Here is a 27,572-nt window from a genome sequence, read left to right on the forward strand (position 1 = left end):
ACAGTATTCTTAAATTATTGGAATTTCTTCATAGTTTTGCATTACATGTGTTACGAGCCAGGGCTATGAGCAACGCGAGAGGCCGGCGAGGGGATTTTTACCCCAGGAATATGGTTTCAATTGTTAGTTAGGTACGCGGACGCACCCGATACGAAATCGAGGAGCCGCTAGGATAGTTGACGTCGAGGACGCACCTGATGCGAAATCAGGGAACCTCTGGGAGGTCGGTGTCAAACGCAGACGCACCCGATGCGAAATCGAGGAGCTACTAGGAGGATGAAACTTCGTGCACGCACCCGATGCGAAATCGGGGAGTCACTAGGGAACACGCGGCGAACCCGATACGAAAGGAGGTTGTATAAGAGCGCGGACGCACCTGATGCGAAATCAGGGAGCTGCTAGGATACGGAAGAACCCAATGCGAAATCGGGGATCCGCTAGGATGGTATAATTTCGTGGACGCACTCAATGCGAAATCGAGGAGCCACTAGGTTGGAGAAATCTTTGTTGAATTGAATTTAAGTATTAGTAAACCTCGTAACTTCTATATAATTTAATTGATACAAACCGAGCGGTTAGATTGTATCGTGTGGGAACGTTCAATTATTATATTAGGATTTTAGGCAATAATTAAGGGTACGCGAGTTAACAAACAAGACAATTTATTCTGAATTGAAATTATTACAAGTGTTGTTGTTTGTGTCGCGAATGAATATAATAAATGTACAATTAGAGGAATTGTTTACCTATGTTGCACGGTGTTGACACACTGGCAATGCGGGGTTAGATGGCGATTGTTGAATGCCAAATAGAATATATACCGAACTAACGGAAACTATAAGGTTACGTCTGATTCGAAAGGGACTTTAACCCGATCTCACTAGACTTGACGCGACGTGACTGCACGAGTACTGAACCGCGTCTGAATCTTGACTGAACCGCTTCTCGACTAACCGAAGAGGATGAAAACGAATGGGTTTATATACCTTGAAAATGAAAGGGGTACTCTGTTTAAGATTTGATGTCGCGTAGGGTCACAGTCACATTTTTTGTCACTTCTAATGAAAAGCAGGCCTCAGTTAGATTTTCGTTAAAAGGGGTTAATGAAGGTTATCCGGGCTATTTCCTATCAGAATATTGATTAACGGATGCCAGAAGGGAGTGTCTAGAGATTTTGGTATAAAGAAGGCATACAGTATCTTTCGTTAATAAAAGGGGCCTGTTGGGACGCTTTTCGTTTTCAGAAAAGAGATTAGAAATTCTAATCGAAATAAACGTGGAGAACGTCTCCATACGAAACACATGCATTCATTTTTGTTATAAACTCATGAAATCCGCAGTCTCATGTTATAATATTACGATGACTTGAATAAATATAAAGGCATCTTTTCTCAAAAATGATGTTTTCTTTTTTAAACGATGAACCATTTTCTTTTTAACCTAAGAAACTGTTCTTTCGTAGCACAGTTATAACTTAAGATAGCAAAAATATGTTTACGTGCAAAATAAATATATAATTATATAAAGTTTCGAGTGAATGTATTCGACACTCTTCCTTAGAAATACATAAAATTTTTAGTGATTATATTCAAAAGTTTTCCTCAGAAATACGTAAAACGGTGAGTGAACATGTTCAATATTTTTCCCTGAAAAAATGTCGGAAAATCGTGTTTGTTTGGTTTTATCGTTAGACTAGAGAGCCTCATTAATATTGTACTCGTCAGACAGCTTTTTCTACTTTTTACCACAACATTAAATGAGTTGAACTTCTGGGTCGAGAGCCGAATATAAAATTGTATCAGACCCGCGGCGCATTCGTCATGATGTAACCTAGCACTCGAAACTCAATTTTATCGTGCACCAAGCCCCACTTGACTTTTTCGACCGTTCATTTCGTTAAGACATTCCACTCGTATTGCGGCTCCCAGCATTTCTCTGACGAACTTGCAACCGACCTCATCGACTATGCATTCAACCGGTCAGCAATCTAGAAATGATCCAAAAAATATCTCGAATCATTTGCACAAAAACCTATGTACGCGAAAGAATGCATCATTATTTTCTATTGCAATATCCCCGCTTCGTTCCCGGTTTTATTCTGTTGCTAGAGTGAACGTGCAGAATAAACACTGTTCGAAAATATAAATTTTATTCCAGTTAAGATTGAATAAAGTTCAACTAACGTTAACTAAATTACATCCCAAAGCAAAAAATAATTTACTTTAAAAAGCACTTAAAAAAAATTCTTGGAAATTCCATCTGTTAACGATCTTATACCAGTCGCCACAGAATAAAATTTAATAAAGAATCGTTTTTATCAATTCAGTCAAGCTTCACCTTGGCAACCCAGAAATTTTTACCTTTTTTTATATAATCCTAATCATCGTAGATTTTGACGAGAAGACGCGAAAAATCCAAGTTTCAATGTTCGCGGCTCTGTTCGTTAGACGACGAGCGATGCTGTGTATACAGGGTGAATTCGATAAAGCAGGACACCTAAATATTTCCGTTACTTTTCGTTGTACAAAAAAACTTCGTAGGACAAAGTTACACTGTTTGAAGGGCCACATATAACGGTGTAAGGGAAAAAAAAATTCAAGGTCATTTTTATGAGATTTCAAGGTTATCGATGTTTTTTTAAATGGAATGATATATTTTCGTTAACGTAATGTTAATTACGTTGTAACACAATATGACCTTCAAATGGCCTTCAACCCAGAAAAATGGTATAAATAAAATTCAACGTGTAAGATTCATTTGTTACGCCAAATGTTCAAAAATATTCCCTTGAGCTGCTATACATTCATTCAGCCGTGAAGTTACAGAACGTACTGCTGTGTAATTCATTTCTAAGGAAATCGACGCACAAGCCTGGACGATTCTTTCTTTCGTGTCGTCTATAGTCGTTGGTGGTTCACTATAAACATCGTCTTTCAGTTTTCCCCATAGATAAAAATCGCGAATAAAATAAAAATCGAGATAAATTAAACGCGAACGGTCAAGCGCGTGGTAAAGCATATTTTTTTGCGAGCAGAAGGTCACGCGAACTTTCTACATCAAGAAGCGAACGATGTCGTGTGTCCCCGAACGACAAAGTTGCTGGTTGACTTTCGACGTCCCCATTCGGACCGAGATCTTTTTTTTCTTGCTTAATAAACTTTCATTTAGCCGCGCGAGAAAAGGTAGAGAATAGCAGACAGCAGACGGTTGTGCAAGCTCATCGTGCGGGGAAGAATCCGTTCATTTTCTCGGGCGAGAGCACGCATTTCTTTTAATGGAACGACACCGGAATATTCTTTGCTTAAATTTCACGAGCGATGCCTCGACGGTTGTGTTACAAGGGTGCACGTAACTGTATCTACAATGAGCACGAGACCAGATGGAGGTCTGGTTATTTCTGCGGAGGAAAAAAACAGAGCCCGCAAGAAGCGGGGCTCGAATAACTAGCGAACGTTTTTCACATTTTAACCCGGAACCGCTGTTTGTCAAGCACACGCGACACAGGCATTGCTTGAAGACAGCGTATGCTAGTGACTTCATCGAAACGCTCCTTGTACAGAATTATTAATTAATATTGTAACCAGACTGTGGATACAAAATAAAAATCGTTAAGTAAGAAATGAAATAAGAATGAATTTTTTCCTTTAATAACGTCGGTAACTCATGAATAGTATAACGATCTTTACGACAAACATGAATGCATGTAATACAAAACTGCCACGACATTACAAAAACTTTAGAATGTTCGTAATTATGTCCACTAGACTTCGATGCAATAAAAATATATTATTAGATTAGAGTGGACGTTAGGTACTCGCGGCACATAATTCTGATTTTAAATCATTCAACTTTATGATATTAGTGAAACAATTTTATGAAATTTATCGCCCATTATCGTTTATGCCGTGATTTATGAAAGTATCCGTCGACAATGGTCGTTCGATTTTAATCCCTTTATTCGTAAATTAAATTCGCATTAATATTCGCGTTTTACGTGTACGCTATTATGTTATTCTGTTATTCAATTATATTTGTGACGCATTGTCGATACCTTGTTCGTATAAATCTTTTTCTTTCTTAATTAAATAAAAAACGCGTTGACAGGATTTTATATGAACCCTTCGACTGAATCGGTCATTTACACTGGTGATCACTAACTTACACCGATGATTAAATCTTGGGTGAAAAATTGTCGATGTTTCATTTATTGTAATTTAGCGAAAAAAATCGAGTAATTCTACTCGAAGTGTTTTCTCGAATTTTTTGTTGAAGATTGAACGAAGAAGTGGGGATGGTTCCTTTTTGAAAGTTTTACGCATTCGAACGTGTCTCTACGGTGCTTGAAAAATTTTGCTGGCAACTAAGATTACCACGAGTTTATAGATTGAAGACTTTTCTTTACGACCACCTCATAAAATTTAATGTACCGTTTTTCGTTGCCGTTTTATTGCCGTTTGAACGAAAGACATGCCGACTGACATTCAAACTTGTATACTGCGTTATCCAAATTCGTGTTATTGGTGTTTTGTTCTTAAGAATTTTACCTAGGTCTAGCCTGACTCAAGGTCGCTGGAGATGCATTCGTGGGAATTTATAATTTATGGCACACAGTTTAAGGCAGAATAACTTTTTTAGTAATGGCGAAAACGGACAAAAACGCCAAATAATAGAGCCAAAACGACAGAAGTAGGCTGGAAATCGTGAAAACTGTAATTTTCGCCATTTTTAATCGTTTATAACTTATAAACCAATCGATCAATTTCGATGAAATTTTCAGAATGCATACAACTTATATCAATCTACAAAACACATTTACAGATTAGTAACTTTGACTTTTTTTTCGTAACTCAGGCCGAACGCAATTTTTCCGAAATTTTCATTACGTATAGTCGTCTAGTTAATTGTATTAGTTGGATTTCATCCATCTATCAGGACAGAAAAACTGATTTTCAGATCGACCAGATTTATGAAACGTATAGCCCACATGAAAAAGTTGTAAACAACAACTTTTAGTATTTTTCCTGTAATTCCGACCAATTTCATCTTTCTTCAAAAGTTTCTTTCGCGTCGTGTACTAAATTAATTGTTCCAACTTGTAAAAAAAAAAAGATCCAAGTCGTCTGGCCCAATATTAAGAAAGTAATCGTTCTTTTGAAAGTGTCAGAATATTATTGCGATTCACTGTATGTCGCTTCTCCCTGGCAGGGGTCGAACCAATCTCGAAAATCGTGTAAAGCATTCCCATTCATCTTGGTCGCATCACATAATCGCAACCAGTTGCCTGCCACAGGACAGACGTTGCGCAATCGCTTCGTTTCTTTCGATTTATTGAGTCGCGCCGCCCGGCAAGAGCATTCAAACGCTTTTTTCCCATATGTGGTGTTGCGCCGGTGGAAGCCTCTCATTGAAGGAGTCAGGATGAAATACCGGCCACTCTCGTTTCACATCGCTTTCAACGATATACCCCGTGATTGTGGATCAGAGCGTCGCTATATTGCCCCAGCCGCGATAAGGCGTTATTACCGAAATTGCCGCAATATTGCGATGCACTTCTACCCATTTTTCGGCGATGACGCGCGTAACTCGAGCATAGACTCTTACCGAACTTGAAACTGCTTGTCCACTAGCAAGAAAATACTGTCAATCGTCACACAATATTTTAGCATTAGATGGAACACTATCAAGGGACACTATCCGAGTGTAACACGCCGATTTTAATGATATTTTAGTATGATATAGGGTAAGGGATTCGATCATTGTGCCCACATTAATTATACTTATTTTTAAAGCATAATGAATATTAGAAAAAAGACATATATAACATATACAGTGAATTTTCGATATAAGTCCCTACAAACCTCGCGTTCACCGGTCCCTGGAACTACCCACACCACCGCGGGGTATACCCCGTGAGGGGCCACGAAGTTCGAGAGCCGACACTGCCGCCAAGGATTGTAACATAACACGGTCGGGTATATCGGTGCGAGACCAGAAGACCACTACTAACCCTCTTCTTCATAACTTCTTTATTTTTCATTATTTTTTTATGGGACTTTCACCAACATATTCGTGGCATTTTTATAATAAAAAAGATATGAAATTTGATATAACTCCGATGATATTTACTCGTCTAATGAACGATTAAAGTTTCGGACGCAAGGAACAACAGCGAATGGGAAAGAAAGAGACACGGACGGATAGTCGAAGCGTTCGTGAAAGAACGCTTATTATTATGAATTATTTTTTTACGAGACTTTGGCCAATATATTTGTGGAATTTTTGTGTTTAAAGTGATACCAAATACGATATCATTCGGATCATATTTATATTAATTTTCCGTTAATATAATTGTAATGGAAAGTAACTTTCATCGCTTATTACACAAGTAAATATCATCGGAATTATATCGAATTTGGTTTCATTTTAATCAGAAAAATACCACCAGTATGTTGGTGAAAGTCTCATAGAAAAATAATTAAAAATAAAGAAGTTTTGTAATTGGATTAGTAGTGGTCTTCTGGTCTCATACCGATATACCCGGTCGTGTTATGGTACACTCCTCGGCGGGAACAACTCTCGAGCTTCGCTGTCCGTGTTTATGTGCAACATTGTATCAGAGTAAGACATTTTCTCAGCCTTCTTGTCCCTATCCGTCTATATGTTCGTGGTTTTGGCCATATAGACGCGAGGGTCATTTACATTTCCAGCGTGCACAGCGAATTCTCTGTATATATTAACTAATTTTAATGAAAAAAGTTTAGTATCTCTTTTTTAATATTAATTATGCTTTATAAATAAATATACTTAATATATGCACAGTAATTAGCACCCCCACAGTAATTGGGTCCCTTACCCTAGCTTGTTGAAAAATATTTTACACGCGTTTCTTTTTCATCTGCGACGATCCGTATCTAAGAAAACGGTGAAAACAGCCCTCAAAATTGAAGGTAAATTTTTTTTACATATCTGAGGAAGTAGAGAGTGCAGAAGAATCAATTCTTTTCCTTTTTAATTATTTGCTTTCGATCGATGAATTTAGATGAACATAGAAGAACATTTCAGAAAAAGTTATTTGTTTGAAGAATATCTAAAAAATAAACATTTCTTTCCAGTTTTCGATAATCTCGATAATTGTAAAATAAAAATACAAGACCGGTCAGCCGGTGACCGGTTGGCCGGTCGTTTGATCGGCGAAAGTATGTTTAGTGTCCCATAAAGAAGCGCAATGAAATAAATGGCAAAAATTCTGCTGCGATTATCGTTCGACCGTCATAACGCTCGCTCCCAAAAATACAAAATTCAAGGGTGGCCCGTATCCTTTGGAACGTTCTCCGTGGACGAAATTTCAGGTTCGATTCCTCCTGGCTCCATCCGTGCGCTGCATACGTCCTCCCGCAGAGAGAATGTAACATATTGCACTAGCATACGTAACGCGAATATCAAATTCAGTCAAAGCATAATTTGAATACAAATAGCTTTCGCCGAACTTCCGGTTGGATGCTGGCGGGGGTGTGGATGGATCGGTATCGATTTCGCGGGGTGAAAACATTTCGAGTCGAGAGAAAGAAAAGAACTGTTCGGAAACGTTTTCCGGTTGTTATTAATAGTCACGTAGGAACGTGGTTTCGCGGGAAACGATATTTCTCGCCCGCATCTGCCCGCTTCCGTCTAAATCGTTTTTCGGTAAGATCGATCGTGAATCATCGTTCGAGCGTGATGGACGCACGCGGCCCCCGTCGCCTCGTAAATCGAGTCACTCGTCAGGATATTTACTATTCTCGCGTTTCGCTGTTATAAGACTCGAGGAATGCGATATTGCAGCCACGATGAGATATTTGAATCGTTTTGCACGGCGATGAATTTACGGCCGGCGTGTTTTCGTTTTCGATCGATGCGCTCCCCGACGCGAACTGTGCCCGACTGTTTTCGGGCAAATTCTTAAGCCGTGCCCACACCGTTAACCCTAGCACTCCGGGGGGGGGGGGGACTCCTTGAACACATAAGTTGGGAAACTTCTACATTTAAGTTTAATATTCCGTAGTCCCGTTGCTGTAGGAAAAAAATTACAGGGCATAAGGAAAAACCAGACTACGCATCGCGGCGAAAGTACTACGGCAACGACGCGAAGCGGACCCCAACGCTCATTTTACGTTCAAAGAATAACATATAATCCCAGAACTAAGAATTGAATCACAGAACTGATTGGCAAGGAACGATGCAGCATTTTCAGTTACAGTCTAAGATTTTAAGTAATCAGCCACTTACATATTACCAAACTTTTCTTAAAAAGCAACTTTTTTTAGGAGAAATGAGTAAAGAAGAGTATGGGTTCGAGCAGCCCACCCCCCTCCCCCTTGGGAATCCGCGTGACTGCTCGAGGCTTGGGGGAGGGCTAGGGTTATTGTGGGCTTACTGTATATACAGGGATGGGTGTACTGTATATGTATTTGTCAATCGTATCAATTAGAAGGCATTAAATTTTCATTTCGTTTGAACTCCTGCGAATTAATCGTCAACAGTTTATACAGGGTGTCCCAAAAATGTTGTGCTTTCTTGAAAGGGGTGATGTCTTTTGAAGTAACTTTTTTCTTTCGGAAAATGCTCTCCGTGGCTTTGTTAAGGAATTAGCAACGATAAACACGAGCCAATCAGAACGCGGCTATGACGGACGAGTTTCGGCTCGGCTAATGTCAACGTCGCGCTCAACCGAATCTGTCTGCTGTAGCCGCGCTCTGATTGATCCATGTTTTTCGTTGATAACTCGGAAACAAAAGCCGTGGAGAATATTATCGCGAAGGAAAAGATCACTTGAAATGACGTCAGGAATTACCCATTTCAAGGAAGCACAACATATTTGAGACACCCTGTATTTAAAGAAACGTGAACCGATGAGTTCAGCCTGATTTTACAGCAGCTAACGAGCGATCAAATATTTTGTGAACGGCGGCGCTTTATCGGGAAGAAAAATGTTTTGTTTTCGGCGAAAAGGGGTTTGTACAATCGAGGGAATAACCTGTGGACGGGTCGGCGTCTCGTTGATATCTTAGAAAACTAATGCTGATGGTTGATAAACACGGCCGCGTTGATCCGTGCGGAAGGCTTTCTTCCTGGCATCGTGATGCGCCGGGACGTGGGATGGAGCGAACAAAGGCATGCAATCAGTCGTGAAACACACGGCCCGGTCCGGCCCGTCCCGTCCCGGTCCGAAACCCGCTAATTCCTTTCTCACGCGGAAGGTATTCCGTTCGAACCCGCTGTTGTCCGCACGAAATTGCCGGTAAATCTGCCGTAACTCGCGCCAGAACCGAAATATTTTGCTTCCGACGAGGAAAGAAAAGCCGATGACGTTCGGAGCCAGATGCCGGGAATAACTACCGCTCACTCTATAAACTCGATGATCCGCCGTTTCCCCGAAACGATCTCGCGATGCAACTCCTCCGATCGATCACATTCCCGTCGAAGATAAATTATTTAGTCTGCGAATCTTGCGGGGTTTCTTTGAAAACTAAAAACTCCGTATTTTCTCGTTTGTGTGACCTAGAAATTGAGAATTTACCGTTGGCGATCGACTTATTAGAGCCACTTGCACAAGCTAAAATATCAATTTCTCTCGAAGTACGAATTCGCGAAAACCATTTGCAATCGCGTTAGAAAAAAAAAGGAAAAGAAACGAACGGCTGACCTACTCGCCGATTTAGCGTTCCAGCGTTGGTCCAACCGTACTTAATTCAATCTTAAGGCCAATAATTCGCAACAGGTTAATTAAAATCTGTGCCCCGGGTCCCAAAGTGTTCGGGCCGACAGCAAGTTTCGCGCATTTCTTTCCAGCGCCGCTCACCGAGAAAAACCGGCCGAGAAATAAATTCATTAAAAGCACTGCATTAGCGGTTGATTTCCCGCGGGCACACTAATTGCAGAGGACCGCCTGTGGGTGGAATCGCGGAATAAGCTGTTAAAGGAGCCTACGACTCCCAAGTATCGTCGACTCTCCTCAAGTTTGGTTAACAGTGTAATTCCGCAAGAAATCCCGCGAGAGGAATGAAGCAACTTCCGAGACCTAAGCGTTCCATCCCGCTATTAATATATTATTCGACCCTAATTGTAGTCTCCAATAATTCACCACTGGAAAATAATCCGGAATGGAGCAGACAGACGTTTTGTCCTAGAGCCTCGCTATTCTTCCAAATTGAATTTCTGAAACGAGAAACTCCGTATTAACAAGACATTCAATGTTCCCTAACATCAGGTCTACGGAGTACTAGAAATTATTATTTTACATAGATGTATAAAACTAACGAGAATCCGTCTGTTCAAATTTTTAACCATTTATATCTTAATTAATAATCAAAAATATTAGAACGCGGTGTTTGAATAAATAAAAAATTGAATTTTTTAAAAATACACGGATCATTTAATTTTAAAATGGTCTAATGATTTTTGAGTTACCTTGTAGATACAGTGATTTCTCTGTATATGTCGCCAAGGCCTGGATGATGAATGTCGTTGAATTATCAGACAGAGGCTTCAGATGCCGAGTAGTATAAACATAACACGGCTCTCGGTATGTCTCCTGGACGATACACGACGCTGACAAGTGTCGTGTTGTTGACATATATCGAGAATTCACTGTACTATTTTGTGGCCAATCTGGAGTCAATAATTGCATCAATATTTTAACGTACTTTTTTATTATTCATAATCATTTGCATATCACCATTTAGTACATAAACATAAGTATTTATTACTCGTATAATTGTTGCTAATAATAATACGGTTTTCTGTTACTATTGTTTCTGTTAATCTATTTGGTGCTTCTATAATAACGTTAAACATGATATTGTTAAGCTTTGTTTATTATCCTCGGATACGTTTTCAAACATTCTCTGCATATCGCTCTTGTATTACGTAAAGTGTTAAGTAAACAATTAAGAAAACAATTATTTCAAACTGACTGATTATATACACACCGAAAATTTCATCAAATTGTCGTTCAGATGATGTTAATTATGCCACAACTTATCCCGTGTTGCAACATATGTACCTCGATCTCCCCAAGTAATTGTCTTAAGTTCTCACAAAAGCCCAAGTCGTATAGTCCAGTACTAAAAAGGTTATCGTCTTTTTATAAGTGCTCAAATATTATTGCGAGTAAGTGTATGTATACGGAGGTATGTCCTGTTGTCAAGCTTCAAGCCACTCCATGTATAGAAGAGGCATTTCGGGCCTTAATGGAAAAAACAGTGGACAATTTTTTAATATTAATATTTTCTAACTTTCTAGTATTACTTAACGCCGATAAAATGGTTTTTCGGCTATCTAAAGGTTAAACACTACCCGACCCCCTGCACTGTAAAACAAATTCCGAACGGAACTAATACTCATAAGATTCATTACCCAAGTGTAACACGTCGGATTTAATAAAATTTATACAGGATATAATTTTTTATCTGCAATGATCCCGATATCTAGGGGTTGAAAATATCTCACAAAGTTGGTGGTGCAAACCCTATTTTTGCAAATATCTCGGGAACTAAAGGGTCTGGGACGGTGGTTTTTAACCTGAGGTGCGAGGAAGCGTTTCCAGATGTGCGAGGAAGTTTCTAAATTTTCGATAGAAAATTTAATTTATAATATATGAATTATCTTACATTCGATGTAATTTTCTAAATAAAAAAAATGGGAACACGTTTTTCACGTTTCTCCCGTTTTCACCCCCAACTTTGAGGGCTATTTTCATCCTCTAGATATGGATTATTGCATATAAAAAAATACGTTTCAAATACTTTTCAACAAACTAGGGTAAGGGACGCAATTACTGTAGGGATGATAATTACTGTGCCTATATTCATTATACTTATTTTTAAAACAGAATGAATATTAAAAAAGAGATATACGATTTTAATGAAAAAAATGTAATATCCCTATTTTTAATATGCATTATGCTTTAGAAATAAGTATAATTAATATAGTAGTTGGGTCCCTTATCCCTATATTCTGTATAAATTTCATTAAAATCGACGTGTATCACTTCGATGATGTTCCTTGTCAGAATCGCAACGAAAAAACGAAAACAAGACAGTCAAAATCCAAATAATGAGCGGACGACCTCGATGTTCCACAATATTGCGGATGGTTGCCTCGAGCCCAAGGCCCACACATCAAAATGCAAATAACAGGGGAAACCGAGTATGTAAACACGGCCTGGAACACACCCGCGAACAAATCAAAACATTTATTTTTTTTTCGCGAAGTCGCAAAGGGACAGGAGACACGCTGTTCTGTTCATCTGGCCGCGTACACAATGGACACGCCGCGTGGTATTTCGCTCGCATTGCAATGCGAGAAAGGTGCGGGAAAAGGGGCACAGAAAAAAAGGAGAAGAAAAACGAAGAAAGAAGGTCAGAAATAAAGAAGAGAAAACGAAGTAGACGAAGGAGAAAAAAAGGAAGCAAAAATGAAGTCCAGGGAACAAAGACGTTTCTGTTGGGGAGATAGAAGAGTTGTGTGATGGGGGCCTGGAACGAGAATAAACGAAAACTCCCGCGGGGCTGGGTTGGTTTCGGAGCATTAAAGAGTTATATGACCCGGGAGCGAGAAAAGCTGCTGCTGCATCTGCTGTCGCTCGACGATACTGACAAATTTACAGCGACGTAAGCTACTGTTTGCAACGGCCGATTTTACGAGGACTCTGTTAAGAGAACCCCTTTTTTCAATTTTCTTGCCCAGTAGAAGCTCGATTGTCCGAACCCTTCAATATCTGAATTTTTTACTGTTTGGATACAGTCTAGCACTATAACTAAACAACGGTTCTATTATTCGAACACTCGTGTCCTTCTAATTAGTTTGAATAATCGAGGTTCATTCAGGACGTTTCAATGACAGAAGTTAGCAATGGTGGCTCTGCATCGATGCACCAATAAAAGACTGTTTCAAAACTGCCACTAATTCTGCCGTTTTTTCACATTTTGTTCCGAATAAAATAGAGTATAAAGTCAAGGCTTACGTTAGTATCTCTGTAAAAAATCGGAATTTTTCACTAATTAACGATCCGCAAAAAGAATTCCTGCATACAGCATATTTCTAGGTAGTCAAGGTGGTCTACGAAACACGAACCTTGCAGTGTAGGTGAAATGTACGCGCACAAGGCTAACTATCTCATATTATCCTCTCTTTACGCTTATCCCCGGCAATTTATTTGTTACCATCGCGCACATCGTTCGCTCCGAGGCTCCGACAAAATGAAACGCTGTTTTACGCCGTCGGCCTCTCCATTAACAATTTGCAGACCGATCGTTTGACTCGTTTATTGTGCACGTGATTGCGCTGAACGAGATGAAATATGGTCGAGAATGGAACCATTCATAGCGGAACATTATACCAGGGTTATTCAATATTGAAAGGAACAACGAACACTGCGGTTTGAAACGGAAAGGCCACTGCAGAGACGGGCCAGGTTTCGTTTTATTTGGACATTCGTCGGTGCTACCGGAATGCACTCATCACTTTTTCAAATTAACGCCCCGGACGATCCATTCCTTTTCCTCCGGAGTAATAGAATGTAATGGCGGCATTCATCTTTTGATAGAAAGTGCCAATTAACTTGCCATTTCGTCATGTTTTGCTTCGATGTCTACAGAGTGTCCCATGAATGTTGTACTCCTTTGAAAGGGGCGATGCCTCAAGTCGTTTGAAGTAACTTTTTCTTTTACGAAAATGTTCCCCGCGGCTTTGTCAAGGAGTTATTGGCGAAAAGCTCGGACCAATCACAGCATGGCTACTGCGGACGGATTCCGGCTCGGCCAATACCAACGTCACGTTCCACCTGAGTCGTTTACTAATTTTTTAACTGTCCTATAACCAGTCCCTATTTTAATATACATATATTCGTTGTAACGTCAAATGTTTAAAGCATTAATGGGATAAAATACATATTTGAAAGAAAGAAACTTACAATTAGTGAAATTTCAGTTCGGACGTGAGAGAGAGAGAGAGAGAGAGAGAGAGAGAGAGAGAGAACGATCTAAGTTTAAAACGTTTACCATCTTAAATATTATTTTGTTTCAAATCAAGCTACAAATAAACATCAGTTTAATGTTTTAACTATCTTGTTCGCGTAATTAAGAGTTCGTCTTCGGTTTGAGACACTGCACAAGGCTGGAGGTACACGTACGCATGTACTTTGATCAATCTTCCTGTTTTATTTTCTATTGATTTATTGATCTATAGTCTGCTTATGGTTAGGCTGTTATCGAGTAACGTAACGTCTATAGACGCGGTGTATAGTATGTCAAGAAGATGTCAATAACCTCTCGAGCGAATTTATCAATAATATAGAAGCATTATTTGTAATACACAAAGCATAAGAATTCTTTGGACGCTCTTACTTTTGCACAAACCTAATAATTAAATTCCTTTTAGTCTGAGGATGTTCTTTTTTGTAAGAGTAAATGTGCCGGTGATTATGTATGCAAGTGGTGTAAGTCAACATTCCAAAGAAATTTATCTCTTGTGTTTATTATGAATTACATTGATTATTTTTACTAAGAATTATATAGTGAAGCAAATTATATATATATTTTTTTTATGGCGCTAATATCGCGCCGGCCTAATATCACCTGTCAAAAATGCTTAAAATCTCTCAACTTTACACGCGCATAATTTTTGAACGAGGGCACTGGGTGCTTTAAAACTCACATTTTTGCGAAGTTCAACCCTTTGTAATATGTGAGAAGACTGTTTCGCCAATCTAATACTATAGAACTGTAACACAGGGTGGCCCAAAAATCACTACACTATTTTAAAATGAAATCATCGAATTTTAAGTGGCCTAATGCGACTTTTGGACCATCCTGTATTCTTTTTATTTACCTCGGAATAAAGAACGAAAGGTACCGGAGCAAATCAATTAACAAACATTTCCAATTTTCTCAACTCGGAATGAAAGGGTCTAGGTGGATAAGACAGGTCTAGCGGCCCCGGCGGGAATTTTATTGGTATTGTGTGGAAAACCATCATTTTAGGTTGAAAAACAATCCCCTAAAATTTTAAGTCGCTAACCCTTCATTTAAGGGTGATATGAGGGTAAACACCCTCAACTTTAACATTTTTTTTCTCGGTTGTTAATTAAGATATTGAGATGAAATAAAATCGAAAATATTCGAACTTACTTCCTTCATATCATATATTTTTTTCATAATTGTAATTAAATTATTAAGACTAGAAAAGAATTATTTAATTTTTAATTTTTTTTTAGGCGTGGGGGTAGCAAGCAACCCTTCGAGTGACCACTTCCAAAAAATTCAAGAACAATGTTCTGTTACCTATCTAATACGTACAAAAGTTTCAAGATCGTCGGATTGGTGGAACATAGTTAAATATTGAAAAACAAATGAAATTACGCCATTATAATAGTATAATGTGTAGTGCAGTGTTTCTTACGACTAATTATTAATTAATAACTCTTATCAGGAGATTATGTCCCTCCTTGATCAATTATTCGCATCGTATTATATTCTATTCCTGTCTTCCCGAATTTGCAATATAAATAGACATTATGTAGGTGTAAAAGAAAAGTTTAGGAATCATAATATAGATTTATTCAATCTTCGTCACTATTTTCCTCAATTACTGGTACAGTATGTGTCGTATCAAATATATTGGTTAATATCTCCGCTTGTTTTACAATTTTCGATTTAAATCGCCCATGAGTTAAATAGTAAATAATGGGAGCAGCAACCTACTGTTCTGTTGCCATTAGCACAGTCGCATGTATATCGGGTAATAGCAGTATAACTAATCGAATGTGGTACATATTCAATGTAGCATTGATAACTTTTGCGATTAATATGCCTCGAATGAACTTTCACCCTTATAATATTTTTAGTTTCCTTTAAATATTCCATATTTATAATATCATCATTCCTCATTAACTCCGCTAGATAGCATACTGCCTGGGTTAATTGAGGTACCTGTACATAATATTACATAAGTAGCATATAGTTTTATATGTGATAATGTTATACATATGCAAGAAAGTATGTTACCTGTGAATAAGATTTTCAAATCTTTCTCAGTCATTTCTGGAAAATCCATTACAACGTTGGCAGTCATTCGTGTAAATGGTTTTCTACGGCGATTTAATTTTTTTCCTTCTACTAGTTCCTGAAGCGTGTTTGTTTTTATCCGTTGATTCTTCATATAATCAATAATTAAATCTATTTCTGGATCTGTATCTAATCTTTTACCAAATTCATTGTGTAGAAAGGATGCTATTCGACACAATGATTTAAGACATGGTAGAAGTTTATTGTCCATTTTGTGGTGTAATAAACGATATTTCTGTGCAATATCGCCATGGACAGCTTCAACAATCCATCTTATTTTTGTTACGAAGCGTGATGAATTTGCTTCTGCTGTTGTCAATTGTGCTCGATTTCCTTTACAAGCTGGCATTAAAACATTATATCCTCTATTTTTATATGCTCGACAACATCTCGAAAACCACGGTCCACAACGCAAAAGTCATTGGATTGTAAAAATGAACTTATTCCGTTAGGATCTACTAATAAGATTTTCATGATTGACGCATCATTCATGGTACCATTAAATGGTCCTGCCGTGTCAATAATATATCCATTTGTTGTGCAAATTGTAAACGGTTTACATAATGATGTTTTCTTCTGTTCAGAATATGATTTCCTTTGATACACATTATTTTTACTCTTCTCGTGTCTAACATATGTTCCATCAAAAATGACTACTAATTCAGAATCTTTTATTTCAAAAAGTTTCCGTGGTGCGTACGCTGTTTCATTTAAAATGAGGTCGGCTCTGGATTTTGCATTTATTCCGAAGTGATTTCCCAAAACATCCTTTTCAAATGCGTTAATTATTTGATGGAAATATCCTGACACTTGTTGTTCATGTTGCAGACCAAATATATTTTTAATAATTACTGTAGAACTGCCACTTCTAAGTTTAAATAAAAATATAATTAATGCTTGTTTCACAGTCGAGCGCGATGCAGCGGGTGTTTGTGATTTTGGATTCAAGACCGAGCGAGTGTTGGGGACTTTTAAGTGGAAGTCGCAGAGAAACCGAATGAGTCTAAGAGTGCCACGCTGAGAATCGTAGCCAGAGTATCTTAGAATCAATAATAAATACATATTATCATTAATCAAATCTACCACCAATAGTACTATCCCTACTTTATAATACCGTAATTTCATTTGTTTTTCAATATTTAACTATGTTCCACCAATCCGACGATCTTGAAACTTTTGTACGTATTAGATAGGTAACAGAACATTGTTCTTGAATTTTTTGGAAGTGGTCACTCGAAGGGTTGCTTGCTACCCCCACGCCTAAAAAAAAATTAAAAATTAAATAATTGTTTTCTAGTCTTAATAATTTAATTACAATTATGAAAAAAATATATGATATGAAGGAAGTAAGTTCGAATATTTTCGATTTTATTTCATCTCAATATCTTAATTAACAACCGAGAAAAAAATGTTAAAGTTGAGGGCGTTTACCCTCATATCACCCTTAAATGAAGGGTTAGCGACTTAAAATTTTAGGGGATTGTTTTTCAACCTAAAATGATGGTTTTCCACACAATACCAATAAAATTCCCGCCGGGGCCGCTAGACCTGTCTTATCCACCTAGACCCTTTTTGGATCTCAAGACTACTGCTTCAGCAGTTAAGTCATCGATGGTATAATAAAAATGCTGGAAATATAGGTAAAGGAGCCCCTGTTATTTCTCGAACACAACAGCCGCACAGCTTCGTTAATAAAAAACACGTGAAACTCGTAAAAGCGCGTACGCGACAAGACCCGGAGCACAAAGTGTTAACAAGCGCAGTTCCGTGTCCGCGAGCTCTCGGACCGATTCGAAACTTTCCCCGTCCACCTGCGCAATTCAAATTGTCCATTACACCGCAGATAAAGACCCTAACATCCGCGGTCCGTTCATAATTAACCGATTCGGCCGTGAAACGGAGAACTTTTTCCAGTTCGCCTGGAACCGTAAGAAACGGGATATTACAAGGTCTTTTGTCCTCCGGCCGGGCCGGCTCGCCGAACAGAAAAACCTGTTGATTAACCGAGCCAATTATCGAAAGTTTCTCCATCATCGTGCTAAATTGCGTTCCGAAAAATTGAATTTTACGTTCCCATTATCCACCGCCGATCGAGTTTCCCCTACCGCGCGCAACAGACCGCTCTATCCGTTTTTTCCTCTCCTCCGGCTATCTCGCTCCTCCCTCTCTTTCCCTAAACTCTCCGAGGGTGGCCCTCGCTTTCTCTACGCCCAGCGTTGTTCTTCTCCTCTTCGGGCCGTGCGGAGTCACTGAAATAGAAACAGAAACAGAAACAGTTGGAACGAGGTTGTATGGTACAGGCAGAAGGAAAAGAAGGAGAGACTGGCGGCCGGAAAAGGGGTGATGGGGAGGAAGGAGGCGAAGGAGAGAAAAGAGAGAGGGAGAGAGAGAGAGATATTCGTTATTGATTCGAACTCGACACAGCTTGGGGTACAGTCGTAGCAGCCGTAACGTCGATGCACACACACACACACACGCACACACACAGAATCGACTGACACAAACGCGCGGCAAAACGTGCCCTCCGAACGAATGACGGATGATCGCGGCTCGTATCGGCAAACAATCTTTGGAAAATCCCGTTATAGTACTCGAAGCAACAGTCCCACCTGGAAACCGACCGGTGGGCGAGTTCGGTCGGCAGTCTCATATCGGAGCTGCTGACACACTGGATATTTATAGCGAACGATCAGATAAAAATGAACAGATGGATTCCGGAATCGATTAGGAGGCTGCGGTCTGTCTTAACGAATCTGCATCCTTACGGGATCGTTCCTCTGCTTGCTAGTCGATTCTGCAAGGTTATCGTTCGTCCGCGAATAGATACAGCACGGTCTCAATTATCCGAACCTCTGATCTCTGAAATCAAAATTATACACAACAAACACGTCACATTTTGAACATGAAATGAAATGCGAAACACACTGGTAAGATATCGATTCTTGTCTGTTTTTAAAAGTTGTTCATTTCTGCAAGATGACTTTAAGGTCATTTCAAAGACGTATGCTGAACTCGTTTTCTTTCTGTACTTTCATAACATTAAAACAAAAATATGGCATTTCATTTAAAGAACACGGACCTTGAAATAAGCTTGAAAGAAATAAAGATAAAAATTTTTTTAGTCACAATGACATTCTAGATATTATACATAGAAAATGATGATAAAAGTCCCTCTACATCTTTGCCCTATCATGTACCGTTCAGGAGTTCGGCGATTATCCTGGGTCATGTTGATTCTACTAAACTCCATTTCTACCTATTTCCTGTCCTCATTTTTGTCCCTGACTGTATGCAGGATCGCCTGACCGTGCAACGCAGAAAATATTTATTTCGCAGATCCATGGTCTACTAATTATAATGTACGACCTACGCAGCAACTATTACACTCGACATCATTAAGAATCCGACGCCAGAGCGTCCCAGATGCCGTCATTAAATGCCCAAAGGTTCGCAGCGTGCGCGGGAAGATTCGGTTGGGGGGGGGGGGGGAGTGTAATTCAGCGGAGTAATGACGCCGCGGCGTGGCTAATTACTTTCGCCGATCGGTTGATCGTTGATTATTTCCGGGCGTCCCGCGTAATCAAATCAAGCGCGGTGTTAAATAACGCTGACCTCGCGGCGGCGTCTCTCGTCTAATCGTTACCGGGCGCAAAATTAATTTGCACACACGGTAGTGGGGAGAGCAATTCCGATCGGTTTTCGGCTGGGCTCGCCGGGTTCTCGGATAAAATATTCAGACAACGGAACTTTCGCGGGGATACAGCCGGTCCACGTTGTTCCGTGTTGCCTGTACTTTTCATCTTTGTTCCCGAACCGCTAAAAGAAGAGGAAATCGCGAAGGAACGGTCCGGGGACTATCGAAAATGTAATTTTCCCGTTTTTCGCGGGAGAACGGCGCGGCGACCCCAAAGCCGTTGTATCGAAAAACAGTATTTCCTTGTTTCGACTTAATTATTCATTCGGAACGGGGAGCATCCGCTTACGGAGAGAAACGAGGGCCACGGCGAACGATTAATAATTCGACCAGGCAAGAAACCCAACCGTCGAGAGAAGCTCTTCGCGACAAGAAGATGGTGTCCCGCGTCCCGTAAAACGGATATGAGCTTGTTCAAGTATTCGATTAATTTTCTCGAGGGGTAGGTATTTTCTTGCTGGCTCGTTTGAAAGTAACTCAACTTCTGACACAGAGTCGCCGAGAGCACGGCAGAAACTTTCCTTCCGTCCCGCGCTCTCCGACGAAAATTTTTGTCGTACCCGGCTCTTCTTCTCTACGTGACGCACTTGAAAAATTATCTTCTCCGAGCTCCCACAGATTTTCCATTTGGATAATGTGTCCCCGGGAAATGCGGATAAACGAGCAACTTTTGTAACCGGCTTTTTCTGCTCTGCTCTATTTTAGACGCCCGAGGACCGTGCTCGGGCTTGACACTAGAATTATCGAGCACTTGATGCGAATGATATACGGTAGATCCGAAAACTATTTCAACAACAGGTTTCCGATTCTAGAGTAATTGTCGATATATGAAAGGGTATAGCCGGATAAGGAGGATAAAAGTGCTCCTAAACCAACGAAAATAACTTGTGCAAATTTTTAACCCTATATGTCAACATGGGGGGTAGTAATGGGGTTACAAAGAATATCAGGGTTTTCCGTAATTTCTCTTATCCTCTTCAATTGAAGATTCTGAGAAAATCGGGCATAATTTAGCTATTAGAATGCACATCCATGAATCTTTTCAGAATTTTTTGCTTCAAAACCGAATTATAAAATAAAAAAATGTTTGAAATGCCAATTTCTTGTAGAAGTTATAAAATATTATGTTTACAATTTCAGCATCTCTTTATGGTTGTTAACACATATTTTTTCAGATTTTTCAAAGTGAGGCCCATAATTAAAAAAATCGAAATTTGGTCATTTTCGAGCGCCCTCTGGCAGAAATCGATATAACCTCGAAGGTTAATCCGATTTCTGCCAGAGGGCGTTCCGGTTCGAACTAATCCCCATTACTATCCCCCATGTAGATATATAGGATTTGAAATTGGCACGAAGTATTTTCGTTAGATAAGCTATCAAATGGCCTATTGCAAATTCAATTCATTTGGTTTAGCGGCACTTTTGTCCTCCTTATCCGGCTATACCCTTTAGTGTTCGAATACTTTTCGAATCCACTGTACATTTCTTTGTAATAATAACGTGGACAAAAACGAATAGGTACCATTTAAAACAGGAGAAAAGTCAAAATAATTAAAGAATATCGACGTATTATTTTGAGCTTATTGAAATTATTAATGAAAATTTTTATTTTGTATAAAGATCCGCATTTCTTACAAGATTTGTTTCAATGAAGAATTTTCTTCATGAAAATTTCTCTGGGAGAATTAGCTTCGGAAATTTCCTCCAGATTTTTCATTTGGATAATGTATCTCTGGAAAATGCGGATAAATGAACAGCTTTTATAACCATTTTGCTCAGCAGTGTGCTCTTTTAAACGCTTTAGAACCGTGAAGGCTTGACACTGGAACTACCGGGCACTTAACGTGACTAATGTTACGTTGCTTTATAATAATAATAATTGGATTCGTTCAGATTTCGTGAGATTTTTGTTGGGGTATATCTTTGAATAAAGAAGTTTGTTGTAGAACAAGAAAGAAGTCATTCCGAGTCTGGTAGTTCCATAGGCAAATCAAATGTTTCTTTCTTAGATATTTGTTTAGAGGAAAATTGCGATTTTTTTTAAGGGAACGGTAAGCAACATCTCGATGTTGTGTTCTTATATTGTTTGCTACTTAAAGTTACAAACTGATATGGTTATACAACGTTTTGTATTGTCATGTCTAGCGGGACCTTGCCAGCTGGCACCCGGACTGAATATAATGGGTATGTACAAAATAGGAAATTTTTATGTGTTATAAAGCAAACGTAGATTTTTTACGTAATGGTTACTGCATTTTCTCAGATGTTGTTGGTTAGTTAAATAAATAAATATGCGCAGGGTTGAATATATATAAAGGTAAGGATATATTTAAATGAAACGTTATACATGTTCAGACAGAGAGAGAGAGTACTTCGCGCTGTGCGCGTTTGTAACGAACCCACGATAGATGGAGCGCACTCTGCTCATATACAATACATAGGGAAAACCCTACAGATGTTTTATACTCTTCTGTCGTATTTATCTGATGCATACACAATGCTATTGTTTATTTTTATGATGATATTTTTATGCATACATGATTCTCTCAACAGTTACATTCCAAAGTGTTATCGAATATTCTAGTGTTAGAATATTTTCTGCCAGATACATCAAATTACAACACAATTAGGGACAATTTTTTAAACGAATGTAATATAAGAATGATTAACAACGATCACATAGGATACGCAAGAAGAACGGACGCATTCACATTGTCCAATTATGGTAGCAGATGAAACCAGAACACAAAGAACATACTCATACAACATATAATGGATCCAAAAAGTATTTGAACACAAAATTTTTCATTCTCGAAAATTTGTGGACATTTAAACAGCAATAATTTCGCTAAAAGAAAAGCAGTAGAACAATAAACTTGGACGCATTTTAAAGTTCGAATCCTCTATTTTCTCAATGCATTACTCAGTTTTCCCTAAAAAATGTTGCATGATATTGCAGGCGAAAAACTGAGGACAGGTTTGTTCTCGAAAGTGATACCAGTGCAAACGTCTGCGAAAACATTAAAAACATTCTTCGTAACTGAAACCACCGTGGATTTGTAGATTGAAGCTTCAAAACTTGATGTACGATCTTTTTGTACTGCTTCACGAGACAAAAACGTGAAACAAGTTTTGCCCTGTAAAGTGTTCATTAGATGTGTCTCTTATTGTCGTAAATTTGGCTGTACACCTATCGCTCAAAAATAGTGTTAAACAATTATTTTGAATTCACTGTGCACGATAATTAGACTGCGAATGTTACGCATTTATAATGAAAGTTTCGATTTAAAACAATAGACAGTGCAATAGAATTGAATAATATCAATGTATTAAACAGCCTATTAAAATCAATAAAGGAAGAAAGAAATTTCTATTTGCCTACTGACTCATGAATACAAAAAACAATGTTTATTTTGCATAGAGATCCGGAGTCATGATATAAACATTGCACCGATTGTTTGAATGCAATTTCTGTCAGGTTCTCACCTGAGGGGCGTATGAGGATTAAATTATTTGGTTGCATTGTATAATGAAGCCGATATTTAGGAAAGATTGACTCGTTAGCGCTCGAACATTAAAGCGTAATTTTATCCTCGCGCGAAACTGACCCTAGCAGCGGAGGTTTAGCGAAAATTTGAACGTTGCGCGTTAAATCGCGAACACTATAGCGAAGGGGATTTACTGCAGCTGGCGATGTGTCCCGTCAACGTCGTCGGATAGACAATATCTCTTCCGCAACGTTCAAGCGCAAACATCGGCTTGCAGGTATCTCGTTCGTCGACGCAAAGGCGTTAATACACATTTTCGCCTCATGACTCGCTATTAATTTCCCGTTCGGCCTGAGCGAGCGGAATTTCGTTAAGCACGCAACACTCGAAAAACACTTTACTATATTCGTTCGTTTAAACAGATATTTTGGCTTCGAATACCATTTTCGAAACAGTTTTTTTCTTTTTGGAGTTTTTTAGGGACTAATTACAATGGACGATCACAAAAGTAATTAAAGCGACGAAACAAATTATTTTGGGACGTTTATTACAAAAGGGTTCCATAAGAGAAACACAATTAATCTGAATTTTCTGAACGTTCAAAGCCAGAGTACTCCCAAAAAGAGGCGAAAGGTGTTGAAAATCGCAAGCGGCGCTAACGCGTTGTCCAGGTGTTGTCTTGTCGCGGTGTCTTAGAGTATTGGTGCGGTGCGCATTGTCTGGCAGCGAGTTATCAGTGCAAGCTTCTCCGGTGGGATCGAAACGTAGCCTCCTCGAGGCTGACATCTTAGCGACCCGGGACCTCGCAAGTTCCCCGCGAAACTTTCGAAGGATGCGCAGAATTCAGGAGTTGTGCACGACGGGACCAACCCCATTTAAGTTCCGTGCTTCCGTTTCGTGCGATCGTGTTCACGGTTGAATGACACCGTGCTCCACGGTATAGGTGAAGGGCGGGACTCGTGAAAAGTCGCGATTTTATCGTCCGTGAGATCGCGTTGAGGGGACTCTGAACGCGCAGACGAGAGAGAGAGAGAGAGAGAGAGAGAGAGAGAGAGAGAGAGAGAGAGAGAGAGAGAGAGAGAGAGCCGCAGAGCAACGAATACTTAAGACAGCGACGTGAAGGGAGGCTTCCGGCGGGACATATTTAAAACGGGGCTTGAACGCGAATGAAAAGACCCCGTTGCTCGGGGATTTGCGAATGAAAAAATGTGTACGGAGCATTTATTCCATGGTCCCCGGGCAGTTTTTCCGCGTATAAGGACTGTAAACGAAAATTTATTCGCTCGTCTCTCGCCGGTCATTGCGACTTGCGTCGCCGGCTGATCAGTCTTGGTTTATTCTACTTACGCCGATTCTCCGAGTCGCTATTTTAGACTTGCCGTCGGATTCTCTTGATGTAAAGTTCTTTCATTCGCTTTTCATTGAAATATTTTGTACACGCGCTTCGAACGATGCGCACGAATTTGCAAAGGAAAAATCAACATTTCGCTTGGATGCGCTGAAGTAGATTAAGCCTGACTTCAACTGATTTTAATGTGTCAAGTTTTAGTGTATACATTAGGCTTTGTTTTGCCGCGCTTGTGAAGAGTGATACCGAAAAATCTAATCAGAGAATAAATACTATAATCTTTCTTCACTTAATTGAATGTTTACTTTTACGAAATTATTTAACAGATTATTACTTGGACACTTCTTTTCGGATGAGGTGGACGAATATTATTTAGTAATTATTATTGAAATGTAAAGAATAAAGAATTCCACATTATTAAACATTATTTAAACAAATTATTTCGTTTTACTTTTTGGTGAGATCAAGTTCTTCACTCAAAGATGTATTGTACTAAAATTAACTTTTTCCTGTACTCTCCAATTTTTGAGATAAGTAAAAAGTATGTTACGAACCCTTAATTTTAAGGGCTGTTACTATCCCTTCGCTGGAGACGATGGCCAATGAAAACGTGTTCAATATGGGTCTAGAAACTATCTACTACATAACTTTGAAAATCGAGTTATGTAACTTAGATATATTCCCTTGCGAGTTCTAACATTGTCTGACCAGTTGCTGACATATTCTACTGACGTGTTCTGTTCTACTTTAGATCTCCATAAATTCGAGTCAAACTAACCTTCCTGAATATGAGTCTTAAATTAACTTAACGTTTCCTCTTTAATGATCATTGTAACCAGTAAAATAATAATAAAACCCGTTTGATATCACAGTCAAAATATTTGGTTCCTAATTTTCTCTTCTACAATGACTGATATTATAAATATGTTTTCATAACAAATTTTCGTACTAACTTCTTCATTGAAGCACATGTTATAATAAAAATTGTATGAAGTCTAAACAGATACAGTCTTGTCAATGTGTCAATGCAATATACACCAGGCGCATTTATTACTCGGTAGCTTCAATGTTAAATTGAAAATCGAATTTTTAAAATGAAACAATTATTTCTCAAAAATACTTTCTTACATTGTACTTATTAGAAATAGTAAATGTTAATACAATTTGATATTGAAAATCGATCTTCCCAACGTGCCTGTAGCAAACAATCATTACTTAAGAAATTGCTCACGATCGAATTTTCTAATTGAAACCATTATTTCTCAAAAATATTTTCTTACGTTGTGCTTATTAGAAATATTAAATATTAATACAATTTGATCATTATATTGAAAATCGATCTTCCTAACGTAGCAAACAGTCTTTGACACCGTGCGCCATAATATCGAGATTAAATCAATTTTCCGTGGATGGTATCAACGTCTGTCAATGATCTCGGTAGCAATGGTTCAGTTGCCGAGCGATCGATGGCAATCGCGTTCGAAAATCTATCGACAGTTTAGCGAACCCGGTAACTAACTTCTGTTGTCCAGTTTCGGAAAATGTCGGTGACAAAGAGAACGTCAAACAGTGTCAGCCGATCCGACCGACACGACGCGGCGGAGGAAATTTATGATGGAATGATATTCGCAGGAGGGCACGTTGCTCCGGGAAAGATTAAGTACGATCAGGTTCACCGTTTGATATCGCCATAAGCGGGGCATTATGTAGTCGTATTAAATTATGAACGATGATGGATCGCTATGATGGCGATATTGAACAGCGTCGCTTTTAGGACGCATAATTTCGGTTTTACGTCTTGACCGAGGAGACATTATATTTCTCGAGGACTATTCGCGATGGAAATTCCAGTTTTTCTGACGTCCCGACACGTATCTCCTTTATGAAGATGAATTTCACCGACAGAGCGAGCCAGAGCACTTCGTTAATGCGCGATCTGTCAGGGAAAATCGAGCTGAGGAAAAATAACAGGTCTCGAAATCAAGCACCGTTACCCTTAGGAACACTTTCGAAAAGTGTCCTTGTTCAACGGATAACTTAGAACCTGTTTCTAAAGAAATTTAAAATGTTGTTAGTGTGCTAAGTTATTGTGTCCAAGTTATTGTGTGCTAGTTTTATTTAACAATATAATATATCATTCATAAATTTACGGTATAAATGGTATGAAAATCGTAATTAAATGAATAACCTATTCAGAATATCAATGTAAAATTTAATCAGAATAATCACTTAATATTGTTGTGATTGTATGCATTGTATAATATTCGATGTGTTGTAATGTTTGAGAAATTTTATTCATTTGATAAACAAAGTATATGATCCTATTATACAATAGCTTTGTTCGAACCAAAATTTTTGTTTTTAACAAAAAATAATATTAAACTGATATCAACCAATAATATTAAACTTTATCATCTTGTTCGGGAGAGTCCAAAGAATGCTGTGTAAGTACTTTGTAAGAATTGTATAACTGTTACAATTAATAATATAGTATAATTATTACAATTATCTCGATAACTATCTGTGAAGTTAGTTGTTCTGTTTAAAGTTAGAGATCCGAACGCACGTTGAACAGTGTAATTAATATTAACTAGTCACGCTTCCCTTTATTTGGCCATAATTAATTAGCGATTTTATCCGAAATAGTTGCATCGCCTAGAACGGCCTAAATGGCGGCGAGGATTAGTTATTTATGGCACAAAGTTCATTTAACCACTAAGTAGCATCTCATCCTTAACATCGATAGAGGAGTATGCATGTAATTATGACTATGTTAACTATTCAACCCCCAAAGCTAATTTAAACGTGAATACGCGCTATCGGTTTCCCATATTAACGAAGTTTACCGCTACATCGGCCTAGTTTTCAACAAATTTGACCAAAAGTCTACGTGGACTTAAAACCGACAATGGAAAATAGTAATTGACTCAATAGGAAAC

The 27,572-nt window shown here is 38.7% G+C and overlaps 2 protein-coding genes across 3 annotated transcripts in view; both read left to right on the top strand.

Moving 5' to 3' along the window:
* Positions 1-27,572, top strand: part of LOC143361858 (uncharacterized) — a 176,105-nt gene that overhangs the window by 89,569 nt on the left and 58,964 nt on the right. The window lies entirely within an intron of this gene.
* Positions 1-27,572, top strand: part of LOC143361850 (multiple PDZ domain protein) — a 183,889-nt gene that overhangs the window by 22,187 nt on the left and 134,130 nt on the right. Inside the window, exon 1 of one of the 2 annotated variants that reach the window (XM_076801545.1) lies at positions 21,948-21,981. The exons of the other annotated variant lie outside the window; for it this stretch is intronic. The gene's annotated coding sequence lies outside the window, so the exon portion shown is untranslated. Of the gene's footprint in view, positions 1-21,947; positions 21,982-27,572 lie in introns of those variants that run through there. 2 annotated transcript variants of the gene reach the window in all.

The sequence above is a fragment of the Halictus rubicundus genome, chromosome 15, assembly GCF_050948215.1.
Source record: "Halictus rubicundus isolate RS-2024b chromosome 15, iyHalRubi1_principal, whole genome shotgun sequence".
Taxonomy (NCBI): Eukaryota; Metazoa; Arthropoda; class Insecta; order Hymenoptera; family Halictidae; genus Halictus; species Halictus rubicundus.